General features: G+C 44.5%; 1 pseudogene; it reads left to right on the top strand.

Moving 5' to 3' along the window:
• Positions 1-3,851: 3,851 nt before the first annotated feature.
• LOC136637305 (5S ribosomal RNA) lies at positions 3,852-3,977 on the top strand (annotated as a pseudogene).
• The last annotated feature ends 11,030 nt before the right edge of the window (positions 3,978-15,007 follow it).

Below are 15,007 nucleotides of genomic sequence, written 5' to 3'. Positions count from 1 at the left end.
TGCAATGGTTGCATTGATGAACTAAGGAAATGAGTTTCTTCTAAATTTGAGATACTGACAGCCCAATCTACAAAGCCCCAGTGGAAAATCTGAGATTCAGTTGCCCCAGTTTGATGAAATGGAGGAGGAGATGGGCAAATAGTCTCTTCGTGATATTCTTTGAATTCCAGATAAGTTCAACATTTGTTTATCTTTTTGAAAACACTGAGAGCAACAAGATATTCTGAAGATACACATGTTGGCAACCTTCAGTCTCGACAGACTCTGGTATCGCGCTCTGAAAGGTGGTCCTGGAACAGCGTCTAGCGTGGCTGAAAAGGCCGATTCGGGAGTGACGATCCCTTCCACACTGGGAGCAAGTGTAGTGTGTCCCTGGTCTGTCTCCCTGGCTATGGGCCTTCCTTCTTTGCCTCTTTGCCTCAGACTGTTGGCCAAATGTCTCTTCAAACTGGGAAAGGCCATGCTGCACAGCCTGCCTCCAAGCAGGTCGCTCAGAGGCCAGGGTTTCCCACTTGTTGAAGTCCACTCCTAAGGTCTTCAGATCCCTCTTGCAGATGTCCTTGTATCGCAGCTGTGGTCTACCTGTAGCTGTGGACATCTTGCAGATGTCCTTGTATCGCAGCTGTGGTCTACCTGTAGGGCGCTTTCCTTGCACAAGTTCTCCATAGAGGAGATCCTTTGGGATCCGCCCATCATCCATTCTCACGACATGACCGAGCCAACACAGGCGTCTCTGTTTCAGCAGTGCATACATGCTAGGGATTCCAGCATGTTCCAGGACTGTGTTGTTTGGAACTTTGTCCTGCCAGGTGATGCCGAGAATGCGTCGTAGGCAGCGCATGTGGAAAGCGTTCAGTTTCCTCTCCTGTTGTGAGCGAAGAGTCCATGACTCGCTGCAGTACATAAGTGATCCACATCACAGTGATCCTGTGATACACAGTGATACTGATACATAATATTGTTAAATTTGTTAGTATCCAAAATTGACTTTTAAACATAAGAGCCCTACTGGATCAGGCCAGGGCTCATCTAGTCCAGCGTCCTTTATCTCACAGCAGCCCACCAGATGCCTCAGGGAGCACACAAGACTACAAGATATTTGCATCTCACTGCCACTCGCCTGCATCTGACACCGCACCCCCACGAAGATGCTAGATTGCATTTGTGTTTACTTGTGCTACTTTATTAGACACAATGACCAATTTTTAAGGCATGAAACCTACTGAATATACCTTCCCTCCCTCGCCAGTCTGGTGTAGGTGAAAAAACTGCCATCCACGGCCAATTTGGATGACAGAAAAAAAATTCCTACCTGGCTCTCATAATGAGCCACCAGCTAACCTTGGACTGTATATACCCACCATGGCCTGTAACCTGTGATGGACTTTTCCTCCAGAAATCTGACCTATCCTGTTTTAAAGGCATCTGGGCTGGATGCCATCACCACATCCTGTGGCAAGGAGTTCCACAGACTAATCACATGCTGGGTAAAGCATCTTTTGTCTGTTCTAAATCTCCCAACCCTCAATTTTAATGGATGTCCCCTGTTTCTGGTATTGTTGGAGAAGGAAAAGAGCATCCCTCAATCCACTCTATTGATCCCCTGCCTAATTTTGTATGTCTCAGTCATGTCCCCCTCAGGTGCCTCTTTTCTGGATTGAAGACCCTAGGAAAAAAGGATGTCCCAAGGATTTAAATCATAAGAATTATAACATTTGTTACTACAGATGTGAATTACCCTCTTCTGATTGAAACACTTGCTGTGGTTTCCTGAGGTTGATACTTTAGTAGTGCTGACATGTTTTGGTATCCTCTCTTCTGTATTCTCTGTCCATGTGTTATGTGAAAATCCCCTTTTTCCTTTTAAGTTGTGATTTTTATATCTGGTTATGTTATTATGGACTACAGGCCAAGCAAACAGGCCCAATTTCCAAAACCCTGGTAAAAGTCACAAGTTTACACAACCTCTACCTCTCCATGCAAACAGCAACAAAGACTTTAGCAACAACAACTCTAGCAACCCAAAGTGTCTCCTGATCCAATCACTGTTGTGCAAACCCATTAAACCTCAACACACAGGACAATCAAGTCAATTCAAAGAGTAAACGGTTGTCTCAATCACTGTAAATCGTTGCTTATACGTCTCATTGTTGTAACTCAACCACTCTTAAGTACCGTATACAAACTGCCTTCAGGGGTTGGTCGAGTCCCTCCCCAGGAGGTCAGCCATGGCTGATAGCTGACTTCCTAATCATCCTGTTTTTCTTGCATGCTCCACCTGTCCCACAGTGTGTAGTGAGCATGCGCATCAGAACAGCTCTAGGCCACATCTGGGTCATTCAGGTCAGCATCCAGGTCAGCAAAAACCCTTTTAAGAGAAGGCTGCCATGTGCTCCCCCTCTCTCTCTCTGGGCTCCCCCCCTCCAAGGACACAACACATCTGTGTTGTGAGTGTCCTCCATAGGACTCTCCATCCCCCCCATCCATCTGCTCCTCAGGACAGGTAACTATAACCTTTTCCCTGTTTCCCCCTTTTTTCTCCCCTTCTTTCCCTATCTTTAGTTAGCAACTGGGTTATGCAGACCAGGGACCCCTAAAATCCTCCCCTACAAATTTCTCTTTTCCTGATCTCCTCGGATGCACCAAATACTGCTCATATGCAACCAACAGAAGCTCGGTACACTAGACACAAGTACTAGAAACATACACTTATCAATTTTCCATGTGCATTATATATACCTGTGTGTTTTTGCAATAAAAATATAATCCTATTGAAAGTTATCTTTCTCCCAGGCTCTTTTCAAACTAAAAAGGAATTTCTTTGCATTACACTGTCTTGTTATCTAGCCTGCGATCCTGAAGTTTCCAAAAGGGTAATATAATAATTCCCCTTAACAGCCCTTTTTGGTAACACGTGCATGCCCACATATGCTCAGTCAGTCTGCCAGTCACACACCAGTCTGCCAGTCACACACACACATAATTTGAGACATACAGAATTATGCAGGGGATGGACAGAGTGGATAGGGAGATGATTTTTACACTCTCACATAATACCAGAACCAGGGGACATCCACTAAAATTGAGTGTTGGGTGGGTTAGGACAGACAAAAGAAAATATTTCTTTACTCAGTGTGTGGTCGGTCTGTGGAACTCCTTGCCGCAGGATGTGGTGCTGGCGTCTAGCCTAGATGCCTTTAAAAGGGGATTGGACAAGTTTCTGGAGTTAAAATCCATTACGGGATACAAGCCATGATGTGTATGCGCAACCACCTGATTTTAGAAATGGGCTATGTCAGAATGCCAGATGCACGGGAGGGCACCACGGTGAGGTCTCTTGTTATCTGGTGTGCTCCCTGGGGCATTTGGTGGGCCGCTGTGAAATTCAGGAAGCTGGACTAGATGGGCCTGTGGCCTGATCCAGTGGGGCTGTTCTTATGTACACCCTTTCGTGTCTTGCTCATGAACATATCGTTTCAGGTAGTAAACCTGGACTCCAGGCTCCACACTGAATTTCAGGTTCCTACGAAAAAGGCTGAAAATGGCACATTTTTGGTGTGTCTTCCTCCAAATGTGCAGTGTGGAATTTTCCTCATATGCACCAACACAGGTGATAGTATGAAAAGGTGTGGGGATTCTGAGTGTGCAGAATGCCAGCTACACGTGTTAATTCGTTGATAGGCCTATGACTCCTCATTGTAGCCTTCAACTGGTTTCAACAATATGGAATTACTCACGCAGAATGACACATGAATTCCAGCTTATATGGATTCAAGTGCTACTTTGGAAAGCTTATGTTGTGCGAAGGGGGGAAAGGAAGTAGAAGTTTTTTTTTTTCTTTAAGCAAATTTACTAGCAGTATTACTAGTTGTTACCCTGCACATGCCTGATCTCGTCTGATCTCAGAAGCTAAGCAGGGTCAGGCCTGGTTAGTACTTGGATGGGAGACCGCCTGGGAATACCGGATGCTGTAGGCTTATACCATAGTCTTTCGAGACTGAAGGTTGCCAATCAACCAATAGCTGCCAGAAGAGGGCCCTTGGAGTTTTATTCCATCTTCCCAAACTCCATTCAGCTGCACAGTTTTGACTGTTTTAGTTATGAATGTTTCTGCTTTGCTCATGTTATCCAGCCTTTTACTGATGCCAGGCCCTGGCTGAGAACATCCCCATCTCTCCAGCTGGGGGTGGCAGAAAAGAAGTTGGATGCTGTCTGCATATTGATGACTCCCCACATGACCTCCCTCAGTGGTTTCAGGTACAAGTTAAAAATTGGAGGGAACAGAAGAGAACCATGCAGGACCCCCATGGGTACTGCACCAAGCTGAAATCCCTCATCACCACAGTCAATCCTGCAGGGAAGCCTGGAGCCCCTGTAAAACCATGCCCTCTGAATTCATCCTAGCCTGTTGATTCAGAAAGATGGTATGGTCAGGGGAAATAAAAGTAGACTTAGAGATGGCAGAGAAATTAAATGAGTTCTTTGCATCTGTCTTCACAGCAAAAGACCTCGGGCAGATACCGCTGCCCGAACGGCCCCTCCTAACTGAGGAGTTAAGTCAGATAGAGGTTAAAAGAGAAGAAGTTTCAGACCTCATTGATAAATTAAAGATCAATAAGTCACCAGACCTGGATGGTATCCACCCAAGAGTTATTAAGGAATTGAAGAATGAAGTTGCTGATCTCTTGACTAAAATATGCAACTTGTTCCTCAAAACGGCCACAGTGCCAGAGGATTGGAGGATAGTAAATGTCACACCGATCTTTAGAAAGGGAAAGAGGGGGAACCCGGGAAACGATAGGCAGTCAGCCTAACATCTATACTGGGTAAGATGGTGGGATGCCTCCTCAAAGATAGAATCTCAAAACACATAGACGAACAGGCCTTGCTGAGGGAGAATCAGCACGGCTTCTGTAAGGGTAAGTCTTGCCTCACAAATCTTTTAGAATTCTTTGAAAAGGTCAACAGGCATGTGGATGTGGGAGAACCCGTGGACATTATATATCTGGACTTTCAGAAGGCGTTCGACACGGTCCCTCGCCAAAGGATACTGAGAAAACTCCACAGTCAGGGAATTAGAGGACAGGTCCTCTCCTGGATTGAGAACTGGTTGAGGTCCAGGAAGCAGAGGGTGGGTGTCAATGGGCATTTTTCATAATGGAGAGAAGTGAAAAGTGGTGTGCCCCAAGGATCTGTTCTGGGACTGGTGGTCTTCAACCTCTTCATAAATGAGCTGGAGACAGGGTTAAGCAGTGAGGTGGTTAAGTTTGAAGATGACACCAAACTTTTCCAAGTGGTGAAGACCAGAAGTGATTGTGAGGAGCTCCAGAAGGATCTCTCCAAAGTGGCAGAATGGGCAGCAAAATGGCAGATGCGTTTCAATGTCAGTAAGTGTAAAGTCATGCACATTTGGGGAAAAAAATCAAAACTTTAGATATAGGCTGATGGGTTCTGAGCTGTCTGTGACAGATCAGGAGAGAGATCTTGGGGTGGTGGTGGACAAGTCGATGAAAGTGTCGACCCAAAGTGCGGCAGCAGTGAAGAAGGCCAATTCTATGCTTGGGATCATCAGAAAAGGTATTGAGAGCAAAACAGCTAATATTATAATGCCATTGTACAAATCGATGGTAAGGCCACACCTGGAGTATTGTGTCCAGTTCTGGTCACCACATCTCAAAAAGGACATAGTGGAAATGGAAAAGGTGCAAAAGAGAGTTAGGACAGTCAGAAGAAAATATTTCTTTACTCAGCGTGTGGTTGGTCTGTGGAACTCCTTGTCACTGAATGTGGTGACGGCATCTGGCCTGGATGCCTTTAAAACAGGATTGGACAAGTTTCTGGAGGAAAAATCCATTATGGGTTACAAGCCATGATGTGTATGTGCAACCTCCTGATTTTAGAAATGGGCTATGTCAGATGCAAGGGAGGGCACCAGGATGCAGGTCTCTTGTTCTCAGGTGTGCTCCCTGGGGCATTTGGTGGGGCCACTGTGAGATACTGGAAGCTGGACTAGCTGGGCCTATGGCCTGATCCAGTGGGGCTGTTCTTACGTTCTTAGTGACACCAGCTTTTGATGATGGGTCACTCTAGCTGAACCAGCAGGAATCCTGTCCAGTTCCTGGGCTGCAATCCTATATACAATTTCCTGGTAGCACACCCCACTGAACAAAATGAGACTTACTTTTGAGCAGACATGCATACGATTGCGCTAGTGAATGGTGCACTATGATTTCCACTGGTATGCTACCGGAACACATAAACGTCTACTGGCTGGTAGATACCTGCCGAGTGTAGAAATTATGCTTCTTGCCCTGACAGGAAGTTGTGGTATCTGTGCTGTTGTCATAGCACAGAGTCTTGCATCTCTCGCAACTATCCCTCCTTCCAATGGGAGAAGGGATTCTGTTTGGAGTGGTCAGTTTGGTTTTGAGGAGGGACCTCAAAGAAGAGGCATCAGGCAGGTGACATCGAAGCCTGTTCAAGGCATAAGGGGCAGCAAAGGAGATGGGTGGAGTCTTTGGAGGGAGAAAGAGTCCTTTGGGTGGTGATGGGGTGGTGGTGGAGCTTAAGAAGCAAAGGCCACAGATGCATTTGACATGAGAGCAGAGAGGCAAGACCATGGCAGCTCTGACTGCATGAATCCTGAGCTGATGCTGGAGGCAGGAGTGGTAAGGAATTCAAGGAGGGGTGTGCTGTGAGCAGAGCAATGGCAGAGGTGAATGCCTTTGGTAGTAGAGTGCTGGATTGAGATGGGGGTGCTGAGGTGAGATGATAGAGGGTGATGAGGAAAGGGCTGAGCAGGTGAAGAAGGGGTGTGAAATATTGACTCATTGATAAAAGACTGAGTCAAAATGAATTTTTGGTATCTTGGTTATGTTCAAAAAGAAAACAAATGGGAAAACAGGTTTCCTTTTTAATATAGTGATTCTGACCATCCACAATACTCCTAATTTGAATCACTCTGGCTTTTTTGTGTGTTACTATTTCTGGTTCAATTGATGTTCTTGGTGAAATCTTCCATATCCTGAGGAAGTTTGCCCCCCTGTGAATAAATGTTCCTCTTCTTTCACTTCTCTTACTTTGTACCCAGCTATCCTTCCCTCTCTCAGTACTTTTCTTGATCTTTCCAAAGCTGATGCAGGAAAAGGGAAAAACTCCACATTGTCTGCCAAATTGCATTCATTTCTAGTCTCGGTTTACCTTGGAACCCTGGCTACTTGCTTCGGACCTAATCATGATAAGCCCATGTGATATGATAGGAAAATAGACAGAAAGGAATTTTAAGTTCATTAAATGGTTTGAAGTCTTCAAAATACCTGCTTTGGAAAAGGAAATCTATATCTATAGCTTTTCAGCTAGGTGAATCAATGTGTTATTGATTATTGAGTATTGTGTCCAGTTCTGGTCACCGCATCTCAAAAAAGACATAGTGGAAATGGAAAAGATGCAAAAGAGAGCGACTAAGATGATTACGGGGCTGGGGCACCTTCCTTATGAGGAAAGGCTACGGCGTTTGGGCCTCTTCGGCCTAGAAAAGAGGCTCCTGAGGGGGGACATGATTGAGACATACAAAATTATGCAGGGGGTGGACAGAGTGGATAGGGAGATGCTCTTTACACTTTCACATAACACCAGACCCAGGGAACATCCACTAAAATTGAGTGTTGGGAGAGTTAGAAAAGACAAGAGAAAATATTTCTTTACTTAGCGTGTGGTTGGTCTGTGGAACTCCTTGCCACAGGATGTGGTGCTGGCGTCTAGCCTGGATGCCTTTAAAAGGGGATTGGACAAGTTTCTGGAGGAAAAATCCATTACGGGGTACAAGCCATGATGTGTATGTGCAACCTCCTGATTTTAGAAATGGGCTATGTCAGATGCAAGGGAGGGCACCAGGATGAGGTCTCTTGTCTGGTGTGCTCCCTGGGGCATATGGTGGGCCGCTGTGAGATACAGGAAGCTGAACTAGATGGGCCTATGGCCTGATCCAGTGGGGCTGTTCTTATGTTCTTATGTTATTGTCCCTGTGTCTTGAATGTATGGGAAGAGTGGATTCTATTGAACTACTGAAGTCCTACTTGTTTTTGTTTGCCAAGGTATGGATAGCTGGGTTTATAAGTACAAACACAGAAATCTGCATGCCCAGATATGGGAGTTGAATTACTTTTTTTTTTTTTTAAACCTCTAGAGCTTATACTTGTAATCCCTGAGGCATGAATTTTTGAAAGAAATTTATTACAGACCAGGAGTTTTGAAAGCACTTTTAGAATATTTTGATGCTGCTTTCCCAAAACTCAAAGCAACCTACAAGATGTTGTATCATTAAAATCACACATATAAAAAAAGACACACATATCCCAAGGATGCAAGCAGGATCAATCTATCAAGCCAAAGCCTAACCTGAAGCAGTGTGCCCTGCAGCCCTTTCTGACAGCAAACAGAAGAGGAAAATATCCATACTACAAGAGGAAGATGGGTCTACAGTCACAGGGGTAAGCAGCGTAAAGGCCCTGCTTCTAGCAGCTGCTGTCCTCCCTTTCTGTAATCGCAAATAAAAGCAGCACCATGTGAAGGAAGGATCAGGAACTGCTGTAGGTACACACTGAATGCAAGAAACAGTGAATAGAACTGGTGTTGTTTGTGATAGAAGTTCCCCATTCATTTCACTTAAGAACACGTTCTCAAGGGAATCTTGTCCAAGAAGCAACTCACGACAACCTCATGGAAGTGAAAGAACAGTGTTCGTTCTTTCACTTCCATGAAACTCGTTCCACTTCCACAACTCGTTCCCGAGTTGTGTTTTTGTATGCAAAACAGGGCCTGATTTGGAAGGGTACCTGTGCCACGGGAGTTGATGTAGCCCCCAACATGCCAGCAAGTTAGATCAGCAAGACAGATCGGAGAGTGTCATTGCTATTTTCTAATGCATTTAAGAAGGGACAGATGTTGAAGAGCAAAGACAGGTCGAATGACTTGGCTGTCTTTTAGAAGAGTCTTTGCTGAACGCACCATCACTCGTGTCTTTCCCACTCCTCTCCTATTTAGGTTTATTACTTTCTCTCACATCCACCTGCCCCACACCAAGGACTTGAAATGGTGTACAGCAGAAATTGTTCTTTAACTTTGGCCTCACAAGAAGACAGGTACAGTCTGGAGACCAGGGACCTGTGGTGGGTGGGGAGGCAGGTGACGCAGAGCCTCCCCACTGGGATCTTTTGAAAAGCGCCACCACTGCATGAGGCATGCCAGCACTCACAACGCATGTGCAGAGCATGTGGGTTGTGAGCGCTTGCACACCTCATGTGGTGGGGGCACTTTTCGAAGGATGCCAGAGGGGAGGCTCTGCCTCCCCTCCTACCGCACATCTCTGCTGGAGAGAATGATGTGTCGAAGATCACTCAGTGATGATCTCCTTGAGTCTGTCATGTCCCAAGTCACTTCTCTGTTCCTTGTACCATACTGACAGTACCATCCTTGAAAGCACATTCCAGCATGTTCAGTGGGACTTGCTCCCAGCTTGGGTGCATGCGACTGAGTCTGGGTTACCAGTGATACAAACCTGACTGCCCAGTCCTATCCCCTGCTATTACTGATCGTGCAGTAGTGCTGATGGGGTGTGTGCTGCATCCAGTGGTGGGCGGCAGCATTCGGGAGTCCTGCCATAAGTAAGTAAAAGTATTTTCTGATTCTCTCTGCATAGTCCTCCTGGTGGTCTCCTCAAACCCATATATACAGCTTTGTAGCTGATGTAAGTCTGAGGAGGGAGAAGGGGTGGGTTGGAAAAAGAGGTGATAGGATCCTGGCGCACCCTAATACTGCTGAGATCCTTTCCCTCCCAAAACTCCCTCCTAGCCCACAGCATGCCCCATCCACCAACTTACTAGCATTGGTAGAGCCCTTAGGAGCTGCTGCCACATACTCTATGCCTCTCTCTGCTTGCAGCAGTGGACTATGGGCATGCAACAGCACCCCAACTTTCAGGCTGCCATAAAGAGCCTTGTGCTGCCAGAATGGGAGTTTTGGTAGCACAAGGCCCAGGTAGGACTGCAACTAAATATAGCAACTAAAAATACAAGGCCCTGTACATTCCTTCCTTCCATTTACTAGCCTGGCACAATTCAACTTGAGTTCTTTCTCAGATCCATTGATTCCACTAAGAGGGTTAAACATATGCTTAAACTATCTCCTGTTGAAATAAGTGGGACTTAAAGTGCATCACTCTGGCTGGGTTTCATTCAGCTTCAATTAAAGTGAAATAAGCAAAAGGTAGAGAGCACAAGATCTAGTGGTGAGAAAGCCTTGAAAAGAGCAGGAAGTTGCACTGAAACCATAGCGGGTTTAAGATATCCAAATACGAGCACCTTGTGGGATATGTGCCCATGTAGCACCTAATGGTTTGAATGTCATGGGCTTCTTAGATGACATCTGCAAAGTGAAGGGTTCCAAGTGACACAATCCTCATCCAGTCCATGCCATTTTGTGACTTTCTAAAGTTGCAGTTTGTGCCTGCAGTGCTTTGAAGACGTTACTTCCTTGCATGTTCCACTCATCCAGCATACAAGTTAATTTACTTTTTCACTGTCCACAAATTGTTTGAACTGAATGCCTCCCTAGAATGGCAGGCTAAAAATCAATTAAAAAAATATTCATTTTCTGAAGATTTTGTATTCGGCACTGTTGTGATTTTAAAACTGCATTCCTTAATTCCTGATTTTTCTTTTCAGGTGTAAACAGCTGCAGGGTTCCACTCCATGACAAGTTGTCTGTCCCACTGATTATAAATGGATGAGAAATTGTGCTATGGAAAAATGATCATGCTAGGATTTAAATGTGATTGGGGGGGCACAATCACTGTCTGGATGAGTTCTCATTTCACACTGTATGTTCAAGACCATGGTCCCAGTAATTGCCATTGATGCCATTTGCCAGATATTCTCTGCTTTACTGCAAGTCTGGTGTTCATATGTAAATTTCACATCTCTGCAGTTTTCTGCACTTGTTGAAGGATTTTCCTTTTAAAAAGGGTAAATATCCTGATATGAACTCTCACTATTGACTGATGAGCACAACACTAGGTGCTTAATGGAACATTTCCAGGGAGAAGGTCTTAATGTAGGCGGTTTGCTTAGCCCAAGTGCACCTGCTGTATTTCTGTAAAGATCTCTTACATTAAGCTAGTGCGTTGGCCCAACAGGGCAGATGATCAGGTAGATGGTGGAGGTCTAAACCTGGGTCTGGTTCTCTGTTCAGTCCTACATCTTTTTAAAGGAATTTTTAACCAGCTTTTCCAAGCCTAATGGGCAGCTCAAAGCATCAAAATAAAAATTAAACACAAAATGGATGCTACAACTCAAGACCAGTGTAACAAAACAAATATATATATATATATATATATATATATATATATATATATATATATATATATATATATATATATATATATATTGAGAGAGAGAGAGAGAGAGAGAGAGAGAGAGAGAGAGTGTCAGGGTGGTGTTGTGGTTTGGGAGGTGGACTCAGACCTGGAAAATCCAGGTTCAAATCCCTCCTCAACCACAAAGCTTCCTGGGTGACCTTGGGCCAGTCACACTTTCTCTCAGCCTCACCTACCTCACAGGGTTGTTGTGAGGACAAAAGGAGGGGAGCAGCTGTGTACACCGCCCTGAGCTCTTTGGAAGAAGGGCGGTATAAAAATGTGAAAAATAAATAAATAAATAAATAAATAAATATATCAGTAGCGTAATCCACACTGAGGAGTCAAAGCAGAAATAGCTAGTTAAGTACTTGCCAAAACAAAAGTGTGTTGATTTTCCTCTGGACTGCCAGCCGCAGACAGTTATCCTGATCTCAATCAGAACTGGGCTCAACAGAAAAATTGTGGTGGGTCACTACCACTGCTGGCGAAGTTGATGGTTCCTGCAATAGGGCCATCTGTGGTGGTGTCAAGAGATGAGCAGACTCGGGAGGAGGAAGAGCCAACAGTCCATGAACAGACATCTCTCCAGGGGCTCCTGAGAAAGTCTGTTTCCCCCCAAAAAACTGCAGGTCTGAAGAGGATCTGAAGATCTTTATCAGGAGAGAGAAGATCTGTCCACGGTGCAGGTACCAGATATTTTGAAAGCCTGACTGGTGTGTGTGTGTGTGTGGGGGGGGGCTTTCTTCTCCCCACCTAATTGTCAGGGACAGTATTGGGGGAGGTGCAGTGTCTGCAATCAAGCTGCTAGCTCCGTGCTAAGATACCATATGGAAGAAAAAGCATGAAGCATAAAGTTTGAAAATTAAGGTAAGTATGTGTTAATATTGTCCCCAGCTTTGATTGACTGATTTGGTTAAAAGCCCTGGATACACTGAAGGCATTAATGAGAAACTTTTTAAGGATGTTGAAAGTGCTTTTTATCTTTGTAGTGGAATAAATTGGTCGTGGATTATAATTATAAATATAATTTGGTGTGTGGACTAAAATCCAGAATTACTTGTGGACATAATTTTTATTAAACTTGAAAGACTTTTGTCTCCTTGAAACTGTTTCTTTTGTTTTGTTTTTCTCCATTAATCACACTGTTATCTGTAAGAAAAATTCAAAGCATGCCTGATTGAAAAAACATGTGGTGGAAGTAAGGCGAATAATACGCTGTGGACATCTTGTGGATTAGAGAGAACTTGCAAGATGAAGCCTGTTCCAGATATTTGGACTCAAACGATCCTTAAAAATTTGGAAAAATTGCTCACAATGAGAAGACAGCAGTTGAGTTGGTCCTTGCAGATTCAGGCAAGTTTAAAGACTCTCTCTCTCAACAGATAGATGTGTGCAAGGAACAGCTGGAAGATGTGAAGAAACAAGTAGAAGATACACAGAAGGAGAAAGCGGAAAAGATGATGGTGAGGGATGAAATCATCATCAGAACAATGGATACGGAAATTAGAAGAGTGGAAAATCAACAGGATCTAGAGGGGACGCTGATGTAGATTGAAATAGAGAAGATGGAGAGAGTAACATGGATGCACAAAATACAAAATTTGTTGGAACAAGAAAACTTATCCCAGATAACTGGAAGAATGAACATACCTTATACAAGAAAGTGTGGGCTTATTGGATTCTGTTATGGAGATAAATATTAAAGATATTACAGGAGAAAAAAATGGAAAGAAAGAAAAAGAAACCTGAGGGTTAACCTGAGGGTTAAAGAAAATTGGAGGATTTTATTTAGTTAATAACTGGTTTAAATTTACTTAAAAAAATACATACGAAATTGATATATATGAATTGGAATGAATTAGAAAAAATAGCTGGAAATGTTAGCATGTGGATGAATTGTTTTATAGGTGGTTATTATGTTAAATGATAAAAAGTGAATATTTAGAAAATATATTATGGGGAATTAGGAAAAATCTATTATATTTGATATAAGAAATATATAAATGAGTAGAAGAGTTAGAAGCAGATGGAGGAATTGTTTTATATGTTATACTTTGGTAATTAGATTATTTGGCTGTAATATTAATGAGTAATTGAAGTAAGTTTATGTTTCATAGAAAGTGAAAATTTAGAAAATATAGTATAGTGCATGTGGGCCCACTTGCTTAGGTCAGTTTGGCACTGGGAGGATGAATGAAAATGGCCAACGCCTGCTAGAGTTTTGCTGTCATCACAGTCTCTGTGTCAGCAACACGTTCTTCAACACAAAGCCCCAACATAGAGTCTCTTGGAGACATCCAAGATCAAAGCACTGGCACCAGCTCGACCTGATCCTCACCAGATGCTCCAGCCTTCCCAGCATCAAGATCACACGCAGTTATCATGGTGCTGCCTGCGACACTGACCACTCCCTGGTGTGCAGCAGAGTGAAACTGCAAACAAAGCGACTGTATCACACGAAAAAGGAAGGAAGACCTCGCATTGATACCAGCAAGACCCGGGATCAGAGAAAAGTGGAGGAATTTGCACAAGCGCTTGAGGAATCTCTTCCAGGCCCGGCCGACGCAAACGCATCCAACAGATGGGAACATTTCAAGAATACCGTTTACAACACCGCCTTGTCCATATTCGGCAAGAAGACCAACAAGGCGGCAGACTGGTTTGAAGCCCACTCTGAGGAGTTGACACCAGTCATTGAGGAAAAGAGGAGAGCTCAAGCAGCATACAAGGCCTGTCCCAGTGAGCACAACCTGCAGGTCCTCCGAACTGCTCGCAGCAAAGTCCAACAGACTGCCAGGAGATGTGCTAACGACTACTGGCTCCAGCTCTGTTCCGAGATACAGATAGCAGCTGACACGGGCAACATCAAGGGGATGTATGATGGTATCAAGCAGGCCCTAGGTCCAACACAGAAGAAAATTGTCCCTCTGAAGTCTGCCACAGGCGAGGTCATCCAGGATCGGGCGCAGCAGATGGAACGCTGGGTGCAGCACTACTCTGAGCTATATTCCAGAGAAAATGTAGTCACCAAAGAAGCACTGAACAACATTGAGTGCCTGCCTGTGCTGGAAGAGCTTGACAGTGAACCAACCCTAGAAGAACTTCACGTGGCCCTGGACACCCTTGCCTTTGGCAAGGCACCTGGAAAAGACAGCATCCCTGCTGAAGTCCTAAAATGCTGCAAAGAGGTCATCGTCACTGAGCTGCATGAAATCCTCTGTCTCTGCTGGAGAGAAGGTGGAGTACCTCAAGACATGAGGGATGCAAACATCATCACGCTGTACAAGAACAAAGGTGACAGGGGTGACTGCAACAACTACCGCGGCATCTCTCTCCTTAGCGTTGTAGGAAAGCTGTTTGCCCGAGTTGTACTAAAGAGGCTCCAGGTACTTGCAGAGAGCGTCTATCCAGAATCGCAGTGTGGATTCCGAGCCAACAGGTCCACCACTGATATGGTATTCTCCCTTAGACAACTGCAGGAGAAATGCAGGGAACAACGACAGCCACTCTTTATAGCCTTCATAGATCTCACAAAGGCTTTCGACCTGGTCAGCAGGGATGGCCTCTTCAAGATTCTCCCCAAGATTGGATGTC

This window comes from Tiliqua scincoides, chromosome 1 (genome assembly GCF_035046505.1).
Source record: "Tiliqua scincoides isolate rTilSci1 chromosome 1, rTilSci1.hap2, whole genome shotgun sequence".
Taxonomy (NCBI): Eukaryota; Metazoa; Chordata; class Lepidosauria; order Squamata; family Scincidae; genus Tiliqua; species Tiliqua scincoides.
Note: the sequence above shows the minus strand (reverse complement) of the source record. Positions and strands in the feature narration are given on the sequence as shown.